This window comes from Bos taurus, chromosome 17 (genome assembly GCF_002263795.3).
Source record: "Bos taurus isolate L1 Dominette 01449 registration number 42190680 breed Hereford chromosome 17, ARS-UCD2.0, whole genome shotgun sequence".
NCBI lineage: Eukaryota > Metazoa > Chordata > Mammalia > Artiodactyla > Bovidae > Bos > Bos taurus.
In genome coordinates, this window is record NC_037344.1 from 34,078,095 (window position 1) to 34,087,858 (window position 9,764).

The following is a 9,764-nucleotide window of genomic DNA, read 5'->3' on the forward strand; positions in this document are numbered from 1 at the left end:
TTGGTCAAACTGCTTAACTCATTTAGGTCTCATTTTACTAATGTGTATAAAAATGGGTAATTTGGGCTCTATCCATCTCAGAGGTGATTGCAATCAGGTAATATATGTGAAGTCATGTAAACTGGTTATACAAAATATATAACATTTATTATCAGGTGATCCCTCCTACTTTATTGGTCAGCAACATCAAGGAGACATCCAGTGTAAACACTTCATCCAGTGTAGATTTTACTAAATGGACCACAAATCAATCATACCAGGATTGTCTAACATCAATTTTACGTCAGTGTCTAAAGCACAAACATCTTGGAAAGTACAGATGATCCTATATAATGCCTCTGGGTGATATCTGATTGCATTTGTCATTTTGTGTTAAAATATTGGCACAGGTAGCCTAAATCAACATTAGGCTAAATCAACATCATAGAAATTCATGAGAAATATGTTTTTTTATGAAACTCACATGGAAGGGCAGAATTAGAAACATAGTAATCCTCTCTTATATCCTATTCAAAAAACACAAAATTTGGAGTATTTTAGTAGTAGTAGTATTGTTATTACTATTATAATGATATATGATATTGTTACTATTTTTATTATCATGCTGATTATTTTTATTGTGGTATACAGATTATTTTCCTTTCTGGCCATTAACCTAAATGATCTAAAGCCTCATCCTTTAAGATCAAGGGAAGATTTACAAGACATCAAAATAATTGTCATAATTTATTATATTAGTTTGGGCTACCAGTTACATCATTCAGAAGTTATACAAATTGTGCCCATAAATATCATGAACTTGAAAAATCAAGAAACAGTAATTATATTTGAACACAGAGATTTCAGGGGAAAAAATGATGAAATTAAGGTTCAAATATGCAGAAAAATTAGGGAAAAAATTTCTCCACACAATAATTTACTTTCTTCAAGTTCCAAGGAATAGAAATATGTTAAATTACTTACAGGGAATTGCATTTTAGCATTATTTGCTTCTCTTTTTAAATACAGATTCTGTGGACTTTTTACTAGAATTATAAATTTCTACATGCTTATTTCCACTAAGGATAAACAAAGAGAATAAAACCTACCCCTTAGAGGGAACCACTGTGTAACTCTTTGGACAGAAGGAAGGGCCCTTGAACACTTATAACTTACAGCATCCAAAATGATCTTTTTCAGTCCTGAGTGTTCACTGGAAGGACTGATGTTGAACCTGAAACTCCAATACTTTGGCCACCTGATGCAAAGAGCTGACTCATTTGAAAAGACCCTGATGCTGGGAAAGATTGAAGGTGGGAGAAGAAGGGGATGACGGAGGATGAGATGGATGGATGGCATCACCGACTCGATGGACATGGGTTTGGGTGGATTCCGGGAGTTGGTGATGGACAGGGAGGCCTGGCGTACTGTGGTCCATGGGGTTGCAAAGAGTCAGACACGACTGAGCGACTGAACTGAACTGAACTGAATTTACTCAAAATATATATGAAATACCTGAAAAATCATGAATAATTTGTATCAGAATTAACTGTGTTTGTTACATATTCTCAATATTATACTTACCACTTATTAACCAAAAAAAAAAAAAAAAATGATCTTTTGAGGAAAGTGGTTTTGGCCAATTTCATCTCATCCACATTCCTACATTCCCCTTCTGTTTCTCTGGATTCAAGAGCTTGCCTGATGGCATAGGATGGAGTCAGGCATTGCTCTAATCCTAAGGATGGAAGCTGGCCCCACTGAGCTAACTGAAAGCACAGAGGGAAGAAGCCTGGCTCTCTTCTTGGACGGACCTCTACAGAAAGAATTGGTCTCTCACTCTGACACCAAACCCACCCAGGCAGCTGCTTGCTGCATAAAATATAAATGCAGAGTGAACAAAGAGTGTAAAATCTCTCAGCTTGGAGAACTGCTGCCCCAGCCACTCTGAGCAATGCTCATGAAGGCTGCTCTGCATTCCAGAAAACCAAAGAGTGAGAGCCCTGATAAGATAACCAGGTAATTAACGAGGCAATTTCCCCTTCCTGCTCGCATGCTGGATTTATTTTTTAATATAAATTCTCATCATCTTAAGCAATAATACACTCTCTTCCTGTAATCTTTAAGAACTTGCCAAATGGAGCAGTACAAACATATTACTCACATTTTTTTGTGTCCATTTTTTCAGTTTTTAACTTACACACAAAAAAAATCTTGTAAATACAGTCAGCCTTTTAGCTTGTTTTTTTTCCTTTGTTTTGTTTCACATTTTTTTCCTCTTTTACAGAAATAATTTTAACTTCTAGTTTTCTAATCAGCTTTTTTTTCAGGTTAAATAAAATGGACACTTCCCATGGTATCAAATATTCATTTATTATAGTAATTTCTTAAACCATTTTGGCAGTAGGATTATTTTTTCAACTAAAATGTATGTGGACCCCAGAATATAAAAAAATAGTAAGAACTTAGCCATATTCTAATAACATCATGTATGTGTTTAGTTGCTCAGCTGTCCTACACTTTGCAGCCCCATGGACTTTAGCTCACCAGGCTCCTATGCCCATGGAATTTTCCAGACAAGAATACTGGAGTGAGGCACCATTTCCTACTCCAGGGGATTTTCCCAACCCAGGGATTGAACCCATGTCTCTTGCATCTCCTGCGTTGGTAGGCAGATTCTTTACTAGTAGCACCAGCTGGGAAGCCCCAGTAGCATCATGCCTATGTTTTATAATCCCACATATGAGGTCCTGCCCCATCCTTAACTCATACGCTGTCCAGGAAAGACAACAAAACATAGGTTAATAAAGAAAAAAAAAACAAAACAAAAAAACTTTCGGCTGCATCATTTGTAACAAACGTATGGCATTAAATATTGTTTACTGTTCAATTTTTTCCACAGTCTATTGTGATCCACACAGTCAAAGGCTTTGGCATAGTCAATAAAGCAGAAATAGATGTTTTTCTGGAACTCTCTTGCTTTTTCCATGATCCAGTGGATGTTGGCAATGTGGTCTCTGGTTCCTCTGCCTTTTCTAAAACCAGCTTGAACATCTGGAAGTTCATGGTTGACGTATTGCTGAAGTCTGGCTTGGAGAATTTTGAGCAATACTTTACTAGCGTGTGAGATGAGTGCAATGGTGCAGTAGTTTGAGCATTCTTTGGCATTGCCTTTCTTTGGAATGGGATGAAAACTGACCTTTTCCAGTCCTGGGGTCACTGCTCAGTTTTCCAAACTTGCTGGGATATTGAGTGCAGCACTTTTGTAGCATCATCTTTGAGGATTTGAAATAGCTCCACTGGAATTCCATCACTTCCGCTAGCTTTGTTCATAGTGATGCTTTCTAAGACCCACTTGACTTCACATTCCAGGCTGTCTGGCTCTAGGTGAGTGATCACACTATCGTGATTATCTTGGTCGTGCAGATGGTGATTGCAGCCATGAAATTAAAAGACACTTACTCCTTGGAAGGAAAGTTATGACCAACCTAGACAGCATATTAAAAAGCAGAGACATTACTTTGCCAACAAAGGTCCTTCTAGTCAAGGCTATGGTTTTTCCAGTGGTCATGTATGGATGTGAGAGTTGGACTGTGAAGAAAGCTGAGCACCAAAGAATTGATGCTTTTGAACTGTGGTGTTGGAAGACTCTTGACAGTCCCTTGGACTGCAAGAAGATCCAACCAGTCCATCCTAAAGGAGATCAGTCCTGGGTGTTCATTGGAAGGACTGATGCTGAAGCTGAAACTCCAATACTTTGGCCACCTCATGCGAAGGGTTGACTCATTGGAAAAGACTCTGATGCTGGGAGGGATTGGGGGCGGGAGGAAAAGGGGACGACAGAGGATGAGATGGCTGGATGGCATCACTGACTTGCTGGACATGATTTTGAATGAACTCCGGGAGTTGGTGATGAACAGAGAGGCCTGGTGTGCTCCGATTCATGGGGTTGCAAAGAGTCGGATACAACTGAACAACTGAACTGAATTCAACTGGACTGTTCAATTTAAAAATATTCTTGTAAAAAAAAAATTCTTGCACTTCTTTTTTTAACCTCTTTAGGTAAATTATTCAGATTTTCAAGAGGAAAATCATTAGGTTCCGAATTCCATAGTGAGCAAAGTCATTAATGACTAAGTGGCCAGGATCAGGCATGATGTGAAAATACTTGTTCTGCCAATCTGTTTCATGGAGAAGTCTGAGCAAAAGTATTTTTACAATTTGAGATCCTGGACCTTGTCAGAAAATTCACGTATGCCAAATTGTTATGTAATCGTTAAAATAACAAGGCTTTAGAAGCACTAGGAAATAATTAGAGCAATTTTTTAAGATACATTTTGAGATTTTCTTTTGTCTCATCAGGGCAATTCATGTTTTGAATTACGTGTGCGACCACCTTGCAGAGCACAATTTCCCAGTGAAATTGTAACTTGGCACATTTGCTCCAATGGCAGCCTGCCCTTCATCCTGATCATGGTTCCATTTGAAAATAAAGACCGTCGTAAGTAACAATGGCTTTCCTACAGAACATCTTAGTTTAAAAGTCTGAGTAACTGACTAATGACCAAGCTACATCAGTACTCCAAATTGTAAAGACAGTGCCATGTTCTAAAGAGATTTTTCTGATAGAATATATGTACGTCTCTGTAAGCTAAGAATTCAGACGATTCCTGCCACCACAGAAGTCAGACATTGACACAAGTTGATGGAAAAGAACATGGAACCCTTTTGTTTTAACAGACAACTTGTGGTAGGGAGAATTTGCTGAGCTCCTTTACAGTATGACCAAACATGCTTCCCACCTTTTATGGTGAGAACCTCTATGATTTGTTTCCCAAGAAAAACAGATGTGTGTGTGTGTGTGTGTGTGTGTGTACAGACAAATGCTTTGAGCAATAAATGTCTTAAAAAAAAAATAAATAAATGTCTTATTTCTTCATATCTTTTTTACCCCCTTGAAGGACAAAAATTATGTCAGACTTCAGTTGATATTTACTTAAATTTCTAATCAAACAAAACACATGTACCCAGCATATTCACGTCTACATTAGACTGTAAAAGTGAAAAATGCTATCATCTGTGCATTTGACTTTGAGTACAATATAAATAGAAGTATTTGGTGAACTATCTGTCAAATGAGAAAATCCATGACAGATCAGGGATGTGTTTATGAGACAGTGAAAGGAGACTGAAGAAATCAAGGGAGTAAATTAGATAATTTCTAATTACTTGGAGAATTGGGGTCTGATGAAGATGGGATGTTTGAAAATAGTCACTTTGAATTTAAAGTTGGAGATTGTTTGGTTGGCATTTCTGTCGTCCTTTTAGAAAGGAAAAAGAAATAAAACCAGATGAAAATTTGTAAAATAAGGACGAATTCAAAATGTCCCTTGAGCAGAAATTTAACACATAGATAATGAGGCTGATAATGGAAAAATTGCATAACCTTTATCCCAATTTCTTCTTCTATAAAATGCATCCGACTTATACTATAGAGTCATTCCCAGGGGTAAATGAGACAATGCAGGTACAACATTTAGCAAAATAAAGTGAAGTAGATGTTCAATTCAGTTCAGTTCAGTCGGTCGTTCAGTCCGGTCCAACTCTTTGCAACCCCATGGACTGCAGCATGCCAGGCTTCCCTGTCCATCACCAGCTCCTGTAGCTTGCTCAAACTCATGTCCACTGAGTCAGTGATGCCACCCAACCATCTCATCCTCTGTCACCCCCTTCTCTTTCTGCCTTCAATCTTTCCCAGCATCAAGGTCTTTTCCAATGAGTCAGTTCTTCGCATCAGGTGACCAAAGTATTGGAGCCTCAGCTTCAGCATCAGTCCTCCCAATGAATATTTGGGACTGATTTCCTTTAGGATGGTCTGGTTTTATCTCCTTGCAGCCCAAGGCACTCTCAAGAGTTTTCTCCAATACCACAGATCAAAAGCATCAATTCTTCAGCCCTCAGCTTTCGTTATGGTCCAGCTCTTGCATCCATACATGAATACTGGAAAAACCATAGCTTTGACTAGACAGACCTTTGTCAGCATATTCTATTAGTATATATTAGCTATTAGTATGTATCCCCTGGAGAAAGGAATGACAACCCACTCCAGGATTCTTGGCTGGAGAATCCCGTGGACAAAGGAACCTGGCGGACTACAGTCCATAGACTATCAAAGAGTCAGACATGACTGAAAGGCTAACACTTTCACACTAAGTAAGTGTTAGTCACTCAGTTGTGTCTGAGTCTTTGTGACCCCAAGGACTGTAGCCCACCAGGGTCCTTTAGGCCATGGAATTCTCCAGGCCAGAATACTGGAGTGGGTAGCCATTCCCTTCTCCAGGAGATCTTCCCCACCCAAGGATCAAATCCAGGTCTCCTGCATTGCAGGTGGATTCTTTACCATCTAAGGCACCAGGAAAGCTCAGCAATTAGCATGAGTTAGGGTAATTCACATTAAGAGTATCATGACCATTTGTATTATTCACAGAACTTACATTACTGTGTTAGCATGATTTCATCTTCTAATAATCAATTGTTCTGGGTGTCAAGTCTTGCCATTCCTCACTTTTTAAAAAAAAATGTTTAATACTGATAATAAAGTTTATAATATAAATAATATTAGAAAAAATTAGTAACAGTCAAATACGTTCCTAAGATATAATAATGATCTTTAGCTAACTTTAAATAAATTTTTTTCCTGTAGAAATAATACTGAGGTCAATTTCCTATTTTTTAATCCCCTGCCTAAACGTGATTTGGATGTCCCAGGATTCTAAGAAAAACAACTAAGTCTTCCTCCAAAATATGTTTATACTCTTCCCCAACTTCTTTTCTTTCCTACTGTTTTGTTTTCAAAAGATCATTTACAAAATTAAAAATCTCACTTTGCACAAGCACTCATCTTACAAGGAGAATAATCTAATCATTCTTTCAGAGGAGTTACCACCTTTAAATTTAAATTTATATCTATATTCCAACATGATTATTTTTGTAAGCATGAGCTCTGAGGACAGAAGCTTTAGCTTCTTTTATATACATCTTAGTAGCTATTTCAAACCTGTCCACAGAGCAGATAATCAATACATATGAATTAATGACTAATATGTTAGGAATGAGAAAGGGACAAGAAGCAGAGGTTAATTGTTAAGGCCATCTGATTTTAGATTTATAACAAGAATTCACTGAGTCTTTTGGGTTTCACCTCTTTCACTATGATTGAAATGCCAAGTACAAGCGAAACAGTCTGCTAACAATCTAAAAAGAAAATATATTACCATGATTGTACAGGGAAACTGGAAGCGATTTTCTCTTGGGTTGGAGGTTTAAACAAACAGGAAGCCCTGTTTAGGATTTGTCTCCATCATCTTTCATCACAAGTCAGCCTGACTTCCTGATGAAGAAATGTGGAACTGCTTTCAGATACTCAACCAAAGGGGACAGAAATGCCAATCCAACAATCTTCAATTTTAAATTCAAAGTGGCTATTTTCAAACATCCCATCTGTATTAGACATTAACTCTCCAAGTAAAACGTTGTCTCTCTTTTTTTAAGCTTTATATTTTGTATTGGGGTATCATATTCAAAGAAACACCTTATTTCCACCATCAAACATCAAAAAGGGATGAGAAACAAACTTTATACTAGAGAATAATAATAAGCACAAACCTCTTAAAGTGTTTGCTTCTCAGCATCAGGATAATAAGTTTTCTGTAACTACCTGAAAAAAAAAACACAAAAACATTATGAAACGAAATAAAGACTTTCTATTAAAATCTGTTACTTCAGGATGGAAAAATAACATTTTATCATTTATCTCTAATCCATGTATTTAAATTTTTACATACATCTACATTTTGAAGTTAGCAATTCTTTCTTAAACTTCAAATTCCATGAAACTGTGGATTGAACTGTCATTACTAAAATAATAGAGTCGACACAACTGAGTGACTGAATAGCAATAACTAAAATAAAAAATATTACCAGCTTTTAGGGAAAAGTACAACTTGAGGATTTTTAATTCAAATAATGTTTTGTACAAAAAGCTCAAGATGAATTGATAATTCTCTTACATGAAGATGCTAATGTCAAAATTTGAATCTGAACTTCCGGATACAAACTGCAAAAGAATGACTAGTGTTTTATCTAATATAAAGTGGAAAATACAAAATCAGGACTCTCAGTACTCTAAAAGTTATAATGAGTTACCAGTTCACACAGTAGATTTTTATCTGCTAGGACTAGATACACCATTACTTCACTTGATGAATTGGTAAGACCTAGTCTCACTAATATTTCCAAACATGATTTATTCCAAGGTTCCATTCTTACAATATCCTTGAAAATGCTAGTTTAATATAAGAAAGGAAGAATTATTGTAATACAAAGAGAAAGAAACAAGAGTATATTTATTAAATATTATTTGAACCAGGCTAACAACAATAAATACCTGCAATTTAAATATATCCTGAATCAATTAAATTCTAGAAGTCACTGATTAACGATGAAGCCCAGAAGACAATGCAGGCAACCGCCACATCACAAACATTCCAGATGCTTCTTGAAGCCATGATTCTCTCCCCACTTATTAAGCCTGTGACAACTACCACTCAGTCTTTTGTATTGCCTTTCAAATTGCACACTACATATTTATTTTTAAAAAACAAAAGAAGCAAGTAGAGAGACGAAAATAAACTCAAAGACACACAGTTTGTCTAGATGAAAAGAAAATATGCATTTGTTGAGAAACATAGGAATGAATTTCCTTACAATGATGCAACCCCTCCAAAAAAGTCACAGGAGTCATCACCCTGGGTGGTAGGATGCTGAGTTTCCCACAGGAAGCAGCTCAGGTAATTGCTTGTTTGTGTTTGTACTGAGAGGCATGCCATCATGTGCCTACGGGCTTCTTCTAGGAGAAAATCTGCCGTGTGGGTCATTTTCTTTCAGGTATTTCATGGGCAATTGTCTCTTGTGTTTAGAAAGTCCGTCATTTTAATAAGCATCCTGGAAAAGAAATGACTAAATGGGAAATACACGTTGTCAGCCAACAAGCTATGTTACAACATAAAGAAGAAAGTCTACAAATAATGTAAAGATATGAATTCAAAGTTAGGAAAACAGTCACTGCTGGAGTAACACCGCAGATCGGAGAAGGATTGGGTTATCCAGCCAGTTCGGTTGTTTGGAAGGAATTCCAGTGCTGAGGCCACAGTCAGGCAGCCCCATGAAAGGAAATATGGGTTAGCACATCACTGTCTCCATCCCCCCAGCCTCCAGTGAGGTCAGTGTTAAAAGTTCTACGCATATTAATAAATCTGGCTTGGGTACACTGCACCAAGCACTGAGCTACACAGTGGGGAGACAAATGAATATGCTCTGGTCCCAGCAGTCATAGTCCATCAGAGAAAAGAGACCCATGAACAGATCCTTCCAAAGTAAGGGAGGACATAATGACAGTCATTTCCAGTGTGCAGTGGCATCCGTGCAAAAGGCAGGCACTTGGTCCAGTATGAAGAAGGGAAAGGCTGTTCAGGGAGACTTCCTGGAGGAGACAATCCCTAGACTGAGCTTTGAAAGATGGGCTGGAGGTGTGCAGTCAGCAAGGTGAAGAAGAGCAGGGGAACATTACAAGTCACAAAGAGTGTGAAAAAAGATGCATACTTTCTAAGTAGGGTGGGATGTGTGGGCAACTGCAAACCAGGGGACCAGGGTATAAATTTAAAATATAGCAGGTATACATTTTAAAAGTTAAGGTTGAAGAGGGTGTAAGGACCCAAGCCTCAGAG

The 9,764-nt window shown here is 37.5% G+C and overlaps 1 long non-coding RNA gene across 1 annotated transcript in view; it reads right to left on the reverse strand.

The window, feature by feature from the left end:
* LOC132342562 (uncharacterized) overlaps positions 1–7,701 on the reverse strand; it is a 102,907-nt gene extending 95,206 nt beyond the window's left edge. Inside the window, exon 1 of the long non-coding RNA XR_009490971.1 lies at positions 7,645–7,701. This is a non-coding gene — a long non-coding RNA (uncharacterized lncRNA). The remainder of the gene's footprint in view (positions 1–7,644) is intronic.
* Positions 7,702–9,764: the final 2,063 nt, after the last annotated feature.